The sequence below is a fragment of the Triticum aestivum genome, chromosome 6A (assembly GCF_018294505.1).
Source record: "Triticum aestivum cultivar Chinese Spring chromosome 6A, IWGSC CS RefSeq v2.1, whole genome shotgun sequence".
Taxonomy (NCBI): Eukaryota; Viridiplantae; Streptophyta; class Magnoliopsida; order Poales; family Poaceae; genus Triticum; species Triticum aestivum.
The window spans coordinates 593755437-593767144 of NC_057809.1; the positions used below are offsets into that span (position 1 = coordinate 593755437).

Below are 11708 nucleotides of genomic sequence, written 5' to 3' on the forward strand. Positions count from 1 at the left end.
TTTGCGAAGACCTTTTGACTATGTTCAAGATAATTAAGTTCATCTTATGAACTCCCACTTAGATAGACATCCCTCTAGTCATCTAAGTGATTACATGATCCGAGTCAACTAGGCCGTGTCCGATCATCACGTGAGACGGACTAGTCAACGTCGGTGAACATCTTCATGTTGATCGTATCTACTATACGACTCATGCTCGACCTTTCGGTCTTCTGTGTTCCGAGGCCATGTCTATGCACATGCTAGGCTCGTCAAGTTAACCCTAAGTGTTTTGCATGTGTAAAACTGTCTTACACCCGTTGTATGTGAACGTAAGGATCTATCACACCCGATCATCACGTGGTGCTTCGAAACGACGAACTTTAGCAATGGTGCACAGTTAGGGGAGAACACATTCTTGAAATTTTAATGAGGGATCATCTTATTTACTACCGTCATTCTAAGCAAATAAGATGTATAAACATGATAAACATCACATGCAATCAAATAATAGTGACATGATATGGCCAATATCATATAGCTCCTTTGATCTCCATCTTGGGGCTCCATGATCATCTTGTCACCGGCATGACACCATGATCTCCATCATCATGATCTCCATCATCGTGTCTTCTTGAAGTTGTCTCGTCATCTATTACTTCTACTTCTACAGCTGACGGTTAGCAATAAAGTAAAGTAATTACATGACGTTTATGTTGACACGCAGGTCATAAATAAATAAAGACAACTCCTATGGCTCCTGCCGGTTGTCATACTCATCGACATGCAAGTCGTGATACCTATTACAAGAACATGATCAATCTCATACATCACATATATCATTCATCACATCCTTTTTGCCATATCACATCACATAGCATACCCTGCAAAAACAAGTTAGACGTCCTCTAATTGTTGTTTGCATGTTTTACGTGGTTGCTATGGGTTTCTAGCAAGAATGTTTCTTACCTACGCAAAAACCACAATGTGATATGCCAATTGCTATTTACCCTTCATAAGGACCCTTTTCATCGAATCCGATCCGACTAAAGTGGGAGAGACAGACACCCGCCAGCCACCTTATGCAACTAGTGCATGTTTGTCGGTGGAACCGGTCTCACGTAAGCATACGTGTAAGGTTGGTCCGGGCCGCTTCATCCCACAATACCATCGAATCAAGATAAGACTAGTAACGGCAAGCATATTGAACAAAATCAACGCCCACAACTTCTTTGTGTTCTACTCGTGCATAGAATCTACGCATAGACCTAGCTCATGATGCCACTGTTGGGGAACGTAGCAGAAATTCAAAATTTTCTACGTGTCACCAAGATCTATCTATGGAGAAACCAGCAACGAGGGGAAGGAGAGTGCATCTACATACCCTTGTAGATCGCTAAGCGGAAGCGTTCAAGAGAACGGGGTTGATGGAGTCGTACTCGTCATGATTCAAATCACCGATGATCCTAGCGCCGAACAGACGGCACCTCTGCGTTCAACACACGTACGGAGCAGCGATGTCTCCTCCTTCTTGATCCAGCAAGGGGGAAGGAGAGGTTGATGGAGATCCAGCAGCACGACGGCGTGGTGGAAGTAGCGGGATTCCAACAGGGCTTCGCCAAGTGCTGCGGGAGGAGGAAGGTGTGCCATGGGAGGGAGAGGGAGGCGCCAGGGCTTAGGTATGGTTGTCCTCCCTTCCCCCCACCATATATAGGGCCAAGGGAGAGGGGGAGGGCGCAGCCTTGCCCCTTCCTCCAAGGAAGGGTGCGGCCAAGGGGGGAGGAGTCCATCCTCCCCAAGGCACCTCGGAGGTGCCTTCCCCCTTTAGGACTCTCCCTTTTCCTCCACTCTTGGCGCATGGGCCTCTTGGGGCTGGTGCCCTTGGCCCATGTAGGCCAAGGCGCACCCCCTAAAGCCCATGTGGCCCCCCCGGGGCAGGTGGCGCCACCCGGTGGACCCCCGGGACCCTTCCGGTGGTCCCGGTACAATACCGGTGACCCCGAAACTTGTCCCGATGGCCGAAATAGCACTTCCTATATATAATTATTTACCTCCGGACCATTCCGGAACTCCTCGTGATGTCCGGGATCTCATCCGGGACTCCGAACAACTTTCGGGTTACCGCATACTAATATCTCTATAACCCTAGCGTCAATGAACCTTAAGTGTGTAGACCCTACGGGTTCGGGAGACATGCAGACATGACCGAGATGACTCTCCGGTCAATAACCAACAACGGGATCTGGATACCCATGTTGGCTCCCACATGTTCCACGATGATCTCATCGGATGAACCACGATGTCAAGGACTTAATCAATCCCGTATACAATTCCCTTTGTCTATCGGTACGATACTTGGCCGAGATTCGATCGTCGGTATCCCGATACCTTGTTCAATCTCATTACCAGCAAGTCTCTTTACTCGTTCCGTAACACATCATCCCGTGATCAACTCCTTGATCACATTGTGCACATTATGATGATGTCCTACCGAGTGGGCCCAGAGATACCTCTCCGTTTACACGGAGTGACAAATCCCAGTCTCGATTCGTGCCAACCCAACAGACACTTTCGGAGATACCTGTAATGTACCTTTATAGCCACCCAGTTACGTTGTGACGTTTGGCACACCCAAAGCACTCCTACGGTATCCGGGAGTTGCACAATCTCATGGTCTAAGGAAATGATACTTGACATTGGAAAAGCTTTAGCGAACAAAATACACGATCTTTGTGCTAGGCTTAGGATTGGGTCTTGTCCATCACATCATTCTCCTAATGATGTGATCCCGTTATCAATGACATCCAATGTCCATGGTCAGGAAACCGTAACCATCTATTGATCAACGAGCTAGTCAACTAGAGGCTTACTAGGGACATGGTGTTGTCTATGTATCCACACATGTATCTGAGTTTCCTATCAATACAATTCTAGCATGGATAATAAACGATTATCATGAACAAGGAAATATAATAATAACTAATTTATTATTGCCTCTAGGGCATATTTCCAACAATTTAAGCTTGCGGGTATGCCCGAGGATGTTATCGAGAAGAAGGTCTTCCCTTTATCTTTGAAGGGAAAGGCAGTGACATGGTTTATGCTATGTGATGATATTGGATCATGGAACTACAACCAATTGAAATTGGAATTTCATCAAAAGTTTTATCCTATGCATCTGGTTCATCGTGATCGTAATTATATATATATAATTTTTGGCCTCGCCAAGGATAAAGTATCGCTCAAGCTTGGGGGAGGCTTAAGTCAATGTTATATTCATGCCCCAATCACGAGCTCTCAAGAGAAATTATTATTCAAAAAAATTATGCTCGGCTTTCTCTAAATAATCACTCCATGCTCAATGCGGACCGATTCCTAGTCTTTGGACGTAGGTAGTGCTTCTGAGCTGGAGGCTGGTAGCGCAGTAGGGGCCGATCCGGAGATTAGACCGGGGGGAGGGTCCGAATTCAATGCTTAGGAGGCTGAGTTTGTTGAAGGTACGACTGAAAAACTAGTGAAGATCATATTGCCTTGAGCGTCAGTGACATACTTGAGGTTGACAAACCTGATATGCTGCTGCGGAGCGAAATTGTTGACCTGGTTGAGACGACCAGTCGAGTCAACATGCAGGAAAATGCTTCCGAACATGAAAAGTTGCCCGAGGATGAAGATGTCCCTGGTGTTGATGCCGTCCCCGATGATCATGCCAGCCATCGATCCTTCGGTGATCCGACAGTGGAATTCTCAATGAAAGCACCAATTTCGATGTCAAAATCGTAGGATCTCGGGTAGGGGGTCCCGAACTGTGGATCTTGGATCGATGGGGAGCAAGGGATGCAGAGCACGATATTTACCCAGGTTTGGGCCCTCCCGAAGAGATAATACCCTACGTCATGCTTGATTATATTGCTTGTGTATACAGGGGTTACATGGTTGATCTACCTCAAGATCAGAGGAACTAAACCCTAACTAGTAGGATGGTGATTGTTCTCTTGGCCTCTACGGACTAAGACCCCTGGTTTATATAGACACCAGGGGTACTAGGGTTTACATACAGTCGGTTACATAGAAAGGAACACCGAATCTTCCATCTTGACTTGGAGCACACACCAAGGCAGTAAAGTCTTCAGACCAGACACAATGCGTCCCAACAGTCCGGCCCATGAGAGCTGGGTCAGCCTCCCGAGGACCCCTAGTCTAGGACTCCCTCACAAACCACATCCCTTCCCAACTTACTCTGGTTCCATTAGTCATCTCCATGTTCTTTACAAATGTTTTGTTACAATATCAAGTTCATAATAAGCCACCAAATTATCTGTAAATATGACTAGTTTAATATAGAGCCCAAATGTAATGTGATTTACAATTATTTTGGGAAAAAGATCCATCATGAACAGAGTCTCATGCCATCAAAAGTTAATCGCCAGGGGAAGCTATGGGCAAGGATGCTCGACAAAGAAAATAAGAACACACCGTGAGCATACTCATTTGCAAACAGTAGAGGAAAAAACCTTCAAATAGTTTGTTTAACTTCTAGACTGCATGTAGTGCCCAAGATGTGGTTCTATCCCAATCACGTGATGAATTCATGATCGGGGCACAACCGCATTTCGAGCGCATAGCAAGGTGGATATCATTACAACATACCATGTACTGAATATATGAGAATACAAGATAAAGGCTTACACTCGCCACAAGCTACAACATGAAGAAATCAATACATCAATACATAACAACCATCATACAGAAGAGCAGAATCCGACTACGGATGAAATCAAACAAAAAAGAAGAACGACATCCACCCTACTAATCTAGGCTCCCTGACACGGAACCTATCCCTTGCACGAGGAAGAAGAACTCCAAAAGCAATCAAGCATCGCTCTCACGTCAGATCATCGCATTACCTGTACCTGCAACTATTGTTGTAGTAATCTGTGAGCCACGAGGACTCAGCAATCCCATTACCATGGGTGTCAAGACTAGCAAAGCTTAATGGGTAGGAAAGGGTAAGTGGTGAGGTTGCAGCAGCGACTAAGCAATGTATGGTGGCTAACTCACGAGTACAAGAGTAAGATGAGAAACTACGCAAATGGCCGCAAACTAGTAATGATCAATAAGTGATCCTGAACTAATTACATTCAAACATAACCCAACCGTGTTCTCTTCTCGAACTTCCCCAAAAAAAGACAGCCACGGTTACGCAACGCGATTGGTGTATTTTAATTGAATTTACTTCGAGTCCTCTACAACCAGATATTTACAAATTCCCATCTGCCACATAACCGCGGGCACGACTCTCGAAAGTTTAAACCCTGTAGGGGTGTCCCAACTTAGCCCATGACAAGCTCATGATCTGCGGATGCAATCCTCCATCGCGGGAACCTCCGATCAAACTCGGAATCCCGGTGCACAAGACATTTCGGCAATGGTAAAACTAGTCCAGCAAGACTTCCTGATGCACCGACCTAGCCTGATAGGATTTGCGCTATCTCGTTCTTAGGGTACACCGGATGAGCAAAGCGTACAGGTATATACCAAATACCCCAAGTTTCCTAGGGGCGGTCCCGCACGGTGCTCTAGTTTGGACCAACACTCATGAGGAGCACTGGCCCGGGTTGTTGATTAAGTCCACAGGGGGCGGCAAGTCCCTATGCAAGTTTTAGTTGTTATTAGGCAGATGGAAAACCAATGTTGGGACTTGCTGGAAGAGTTTTATTCAAAGCAAACTGTCAAGAGGGCCCCATACCCTTCATCGTGTTAGGGACGCCAAATCAAGGAACATAACACCAGTATGACGAAAACTAGGGCGGCAAGAGTGGAACAAAACACCAGGAAAAAGGTCAAGCCTTCCACCCTTTACCAAGTATATATATGCATTAATTAAATAAGAGATATTGTGGCATCCCATGATATCCATGTCCCAACATGGAACAGCCTGCAACTAGCAACGCTATAAGAGGGGCTGAGCAAAGCGGTAACATAGCCAAACAACGGTTTGCTAGGAAGGGTGAAAATGTTAGAGACTAACATAGCAATTTGGGAGGTTTGATAAACAAGTGGTGGGTAGCGCGACATAGCGATAGCATCGAGACAACTAGCATAGCAAAGATAGTAGTGAGATTCAAGGTGACGGTCATCTTGCCTGAGATCCCGCTAGGAAGAAGACCGAATCCATGAAGAAGACAAACCAACATAGTCGAACGGATCCTCACAATCGCAACGTAACCGGAAGGAGCAGCCCAACCGGAAAGAAGCAAACGACATAGTAAACAAGCAAGTATAATCATGGCATGATGCACAATCAAGTATGATGCATGTCCGGTTTAATGACTCATGGCATGGCAAAGTGCAACAAACAATACTACAAGTTAAGTGGAGTTCAATATGCAACGAGTTCGTTGCATATTGTCGAAACACCACAGGACTTATTTAGTTCTCTCTCGGTTAGTACCCAACAATATTAAATGTTATTAAACATGGCAAGGGGTGAAGCATAATAAAACTACCTATCTAGGCAAGTTTAAATGAGGCCAGAACAACAAACAACAATTCCGGAAAATCCCCATATGCATATTTCAAAGTTAGTACGATTCTTTCCTATACACAATTTTAGAGTTATTAAACATACAAAGTAATGCCACCATGTTAATCTATGTATTTTTCCACCCCATTTACATATATAGTTTATTAGATTCGGAGCTACGTTTATTTAGTTATGAAATAAATCATTTTAACATGGCATTTGAGCAAATTTAATCAAACAACATTTTAAACATAGATGAAAGTGGCAAATTATGGAAGCACATGAAATTCTAAGAATTTTACAAGTTTAAATCATTTTAAACCGATGCATGGTTTGTGAGTTATTAAATGCATGAAGCTTAGGGTATTTTCTGCAAATTTGGTAAATTCTAGATAAATCGATAAAATCGCATAACTGGAAAAAAACATGAACAGGCCGAATCTACTGGAACTGGGCTACATAGGGCATGGGCGTAGGACTCTATCCTACGCACAGGGCGAGGCATAGCATCAAAAACAGAACGGGCCAAGCCCACTAGTAGAGAGCAGGCGAGCTGAGGGGCTGCTCACAATGGGCTCCAGGGAGCTGGGCCTTGGGGATCGTGGCTGGGCATTGGGCGCTGGAAAGGCTTGCTGGCGAGGTCAACGCACGGCTCGGGCATGTGACCGTGAGGCAGAGGAGGCCGAGTGCGAGCAGGGGAACTTCGCGCGACTCCAACGAGGGGCTGGCAGCGCGGATCCGGCGGGCGACGCGACGGGGAGGTGGCCGGAGGAGGCGGACCGGGGGCCCTTGGGCAGGGAAGCAGCGGCGAGCTCCTGGTGGTGGTGGTCGACTCCTTGGTTCCGGCAGGTTGGCGCGCGAGCCGGCGAGGAACTCCGGCGACGGGTGGCTGACGGTGACGTGAGCGCCAGCAACGGGCAGAGGGAGGCAGATCCGGTGGAGCTCAACTCCGGCGAGCTACTGCTCGTTGTCGGCCGGACGGAGACGGGTCGAGGGCGGCGGCGCTCCTGCTTGAACGGGGTGAGAGAAACAGAGAGGTTAGAGAGAGAAAAGGGGGGAAAGAGAGGACGGGGGGCACGGGCAGGGACGTGACTTGAGAGACCGGCGCAGGAGAGCTCCAGCTTGGCGGCACGGGAGTGCGTGGACAAAGGCGGCTACGAGGACTTGGTGTTGTTGGTCTTCGGGAAGGACAAACGGGAGGCACGGGAGCTTGGCTCCATGGAAGTGCTCGAGAGGGAGGGGATCCAGTCGCAGTTCCTGCCGATCCAAAAGCGAGGGAGGCTGCGGCTTTGCTATGGTTGGGAGGCGACGGGAAAGAAGGATGGTGGTTGCGGGTTTGCACAGGAGGATGGTGGTTGGCTGTGGGTGATCCCGATGAGGATTGAGCGGGTGGGGGCGCGATGGGGCAAGAAGCCTAGGTTTTAGGGTTAGGAAAGTAGGTCTATATATATATATAGAAAAGGAGGGTTAAGTTTGGACCCTCCGATTAAATCGGACGGTCGAGAATAAATAGGTTAGGGAGTCCAATGAATAAAACGAACATATTTTAAGGATGTTTGGGGATGATCCGGACCCATCGGTCACGACTGCCCGGGTCGGGTTCGGGACAACTTTCAGACGGGCACGCGAGGGGGGTTTGAGAGAGGTCGACAAAGACAAGGGGTCCTGACAAAAGGTCAACGGAGACAAAGCGAGAAGCGGCAACTACGAGTAGATGCAAGTTTTAAAACAATGACGACAACGAGTGCCGATGCAAAGCGAATGATGCGATGATGAAAAGCAACAAACAAATAAAAGAAGACACGCTGACAACGAGAAACATGAAAGTGGTCTGGAGCATCGGTCTCGGGTTGTCACACTGCAGTTGGTCTCTATGCCAATTGGGGCAATGGGTCATCTAGTCAATATAGGTTCCACCACACAATCAATAGTTATCAATGCAATGAAAGTTAACTCAATGAAATTAGTTGAAAGCAGCTTCGTGAAAATCTCATGTGTCCTCGATATTGATTTGATCAATATAAATACTTCAACCGGCTTGTCTTTAAGCATTATTAAGGACTGGGTCACTTTCTGCACAATTGCACTTTTGTTATAAGGTACGTTCTTGTGATATAAACGAACTATCAAATAATGTTTGCAGCTTTTACATTGGTTCCTTATTAGTTTCCATCAACCAATTCCTTCTCCTCCTCGGATATTTCTACACTCTTACTTGTCGAAAAGGGCTACAACAAATGCCCTACACCGGTGGGTTATAATGACTTGGTTTATCCACTACTATACATTTTAGCATGATAAAATCAAAACAACTACGTGTCCAAGTTGACAAATTATTAGATTATGGAAAATTTATTTATAATTGTACAATATATATTTAAACAAAAGCACCAGGTCCACCATAGTAAGTGTGCACACCATAGTCATTATATCCGTAACCATAAGCCTTCGCAGTATATTTTGATGAACTGGTGACGACAAGACGAGCTTTCCGGGCATCTGGATTAGCATACTTGTTTTTATTATCTACAATTAGGATATTTCTTACAACTGCTGCTTTTCCACGTTCTTCGGAAGCAAAATGACCACTACCCATCCGCGGAGAGTCTGATGAGGCTGTTGGACCTTGAACATACCCACCCCATAATGCAGAATTACATTGATCCTTCATGAAATGGAAAATTTCCTTTGGCCAATATCCAATATGTATGTTTCGTTCACCGTAAGACACCCACCAATTTTTACTCACCGGGTCCTAGAATAAATCAAGGTTCATGGTAAACACTTCAATAGACTTGAAATGAATACTAGTCGATCAGATGTTTGTGTGGAATTGAAATTATCCTTATAAGTGTATACCATATTAACATCAATATATGATGAAAGAGATATTTGGTACTCTCACATCTATGTTAAAATATTTTCTTAAATTGAAAGTTTTTAGTAAGATTGTGTTGTCTAATGGTTTGGCCACCTATAAGTTTGATTTAAGCACTGTCTCCAGGTTTTCATCAAAATATAATTCTTGTATTTTGTACGACAAAATGAAATACAAGTATCAACAAAAATATTAACATGAGAATACCTTGAAAATGGAAACATCTATGATGTATTGTGGTCCTCTATAGATAGAAACTGGTTTAAGTCTTCCTCCTAGACCAACACTTGAGCTAACTTGTACAAAAGCGCCACAATCATGATCAGGGCAAATTGTGTTCTTTAAGCCATCAACCTTTACAGAGATGTGTTCCAAGGTCAATAACAACTATATCATTGTAAGTTACTCACACTAAATTGAAGAATTCACATCCAAGGAAATAGTTATAGATTACCCAAGCAACGTGAAACCTAGCAAGGTTGTCACCACTGTAGCTTGGATATACCCAAGAACCAACACCTATCCCATCTGCAAGTCATACTCTTTGTCTCCCATTAATTTGTATCCATGATGCACTTAGATCCTTACTATCATTCTTCACCTTAGGTTCATAGATAGTTATTTTAGCCCGCATTCCGTATAGCACATCTAGATACTCGAATCCTGCAATCTGCAAGCCCAAATAATATATTGGTTTGTTTATAATGAAAATACAAATTAAATTCTTATTAAACATAAGAAAGATTGACGTTGCATCACAACAAAAAATTGATGAACATCACTTAATGGTGCCACTAAGGCAAATATTGACCAAACACTTTGAGAAACTTTCATCCACTCTAATGGCAACACAAATATTAAATGTAAAAATTAAATTGGTTTGTACATTTCAAAATCAGTTATTTCCATTTACTTATTGGACTACCTTGGACCATCTATTTCATTTAAAGTATGAATTTAATGCGATAAAATCCTATAATACGATTAGATAATTATTGATGTCACATGTGGATTGAAAGGAAATAAAATTGGTGTGTATTCAAGAACTCCAAGTTAAAGTCGATATTGATATAGTCTACCATGATAAACAGATCACTCCAAAATTATATTGAAACTCACCTCCTGTTGTTCATTCTTGCTAATCACTTTGTCAATAGCTTGTACTAGCTTGTGGACCCTTCTGTTGTTGCGCAATATTGGAATCGTTCCTGTAGGGCACTCAATCAAAGACAATTGGGCTGGTGGCCTGTCATGAATCGACGGGGATTTGGTAGGAATACTCTGTGGGAAAGAGCTAGGTTCCATGTATTTAATTGGAAAAATTTAATTAACATATAATTTAAGAAAATATTGATCAAAATTGTGCATGTGCGTGTTTGTGTTATAATGCATAATTAAATATATCCCCACAATTAGTGGAACTCACATTTTTTATTGTTTGGTGATCATATCAAAATGTTGCATATTCATGTTCTAAACTATAAAGAGAGCATGAAGAACAATTTAACAACGCTAGATTTGTGGCAAGATCTTGTTTATGAAGTATTACTATAAGCACCAAAATTGTGAAATATTGCTACCATGATTACATATACTACCTAGCTACATGCCACTAATTATTTCAAATAACTTACCATTCCTTTATGGATCAAAATAAGAATATATACCATTGACTTAGCCACTATATGCATGTTATAATATGTTGATTATAAAAAACTTGCCTGCATTTTGTGGTGTTTCAGTAGTGGATGGCTAAAGGCTGGTTGTAGGTTCACATCGATGCAGGCATAGACATCTCCTTTGAACCTATTATCGTATCTCCTCAACTCAATAAACTCAAAAATGGTGATAGTTATATAAACTAAGATGAATTCATACATACCACAATACTAGTATTGACTTTTTGATTCAAAGGGACCCCGCTAGTATTTTTGTCTCCTCTTATACACTTAACTTCTTTTCCTCCAAGGGCTAGAATTAGACATGCTAAGAGAATGGTCACACTAACATATGTATTTTCTTTCATGGTGGAAATATGAAATGTTTGTTTTGTTAATGTGTCTACCATCATATTAAGGTTCCAAACTATCCTGAAATAAATGGTTGTTATTTAAGAACAACAATAACTTGCATTGATGGGATAAAGATATAATATATCAAAAAGCATGGTATTAACTGCATAATATACATTAATCATGCTAAGTCTTGGTTTTTTATTAACAAAATCTTGAAGTACTAATGCCAAAAAATATCCGACTTATGTATTAAATAGAAAGATCTTCATGACTATTGTCCCATATTGATAATGTTAGCCCTAGGTGACTGGTC

The 11708-nt window shown here is 43.3% G+C and overlaps 1 pseudogene; it reads right to left on the bottom strand.

Annotated features, from left to right (window-relative positions):
* Positions 1 to 8879: 8879 nt before the first annotated feature.
* On the bottom strand, positions 8880 to 11406 carry LOC123129768 (uncharacterized; annotated as a pseudogene).
* Between the last annotated feature and the right edge of the window lie 302 nt (positions 11407 to 11708).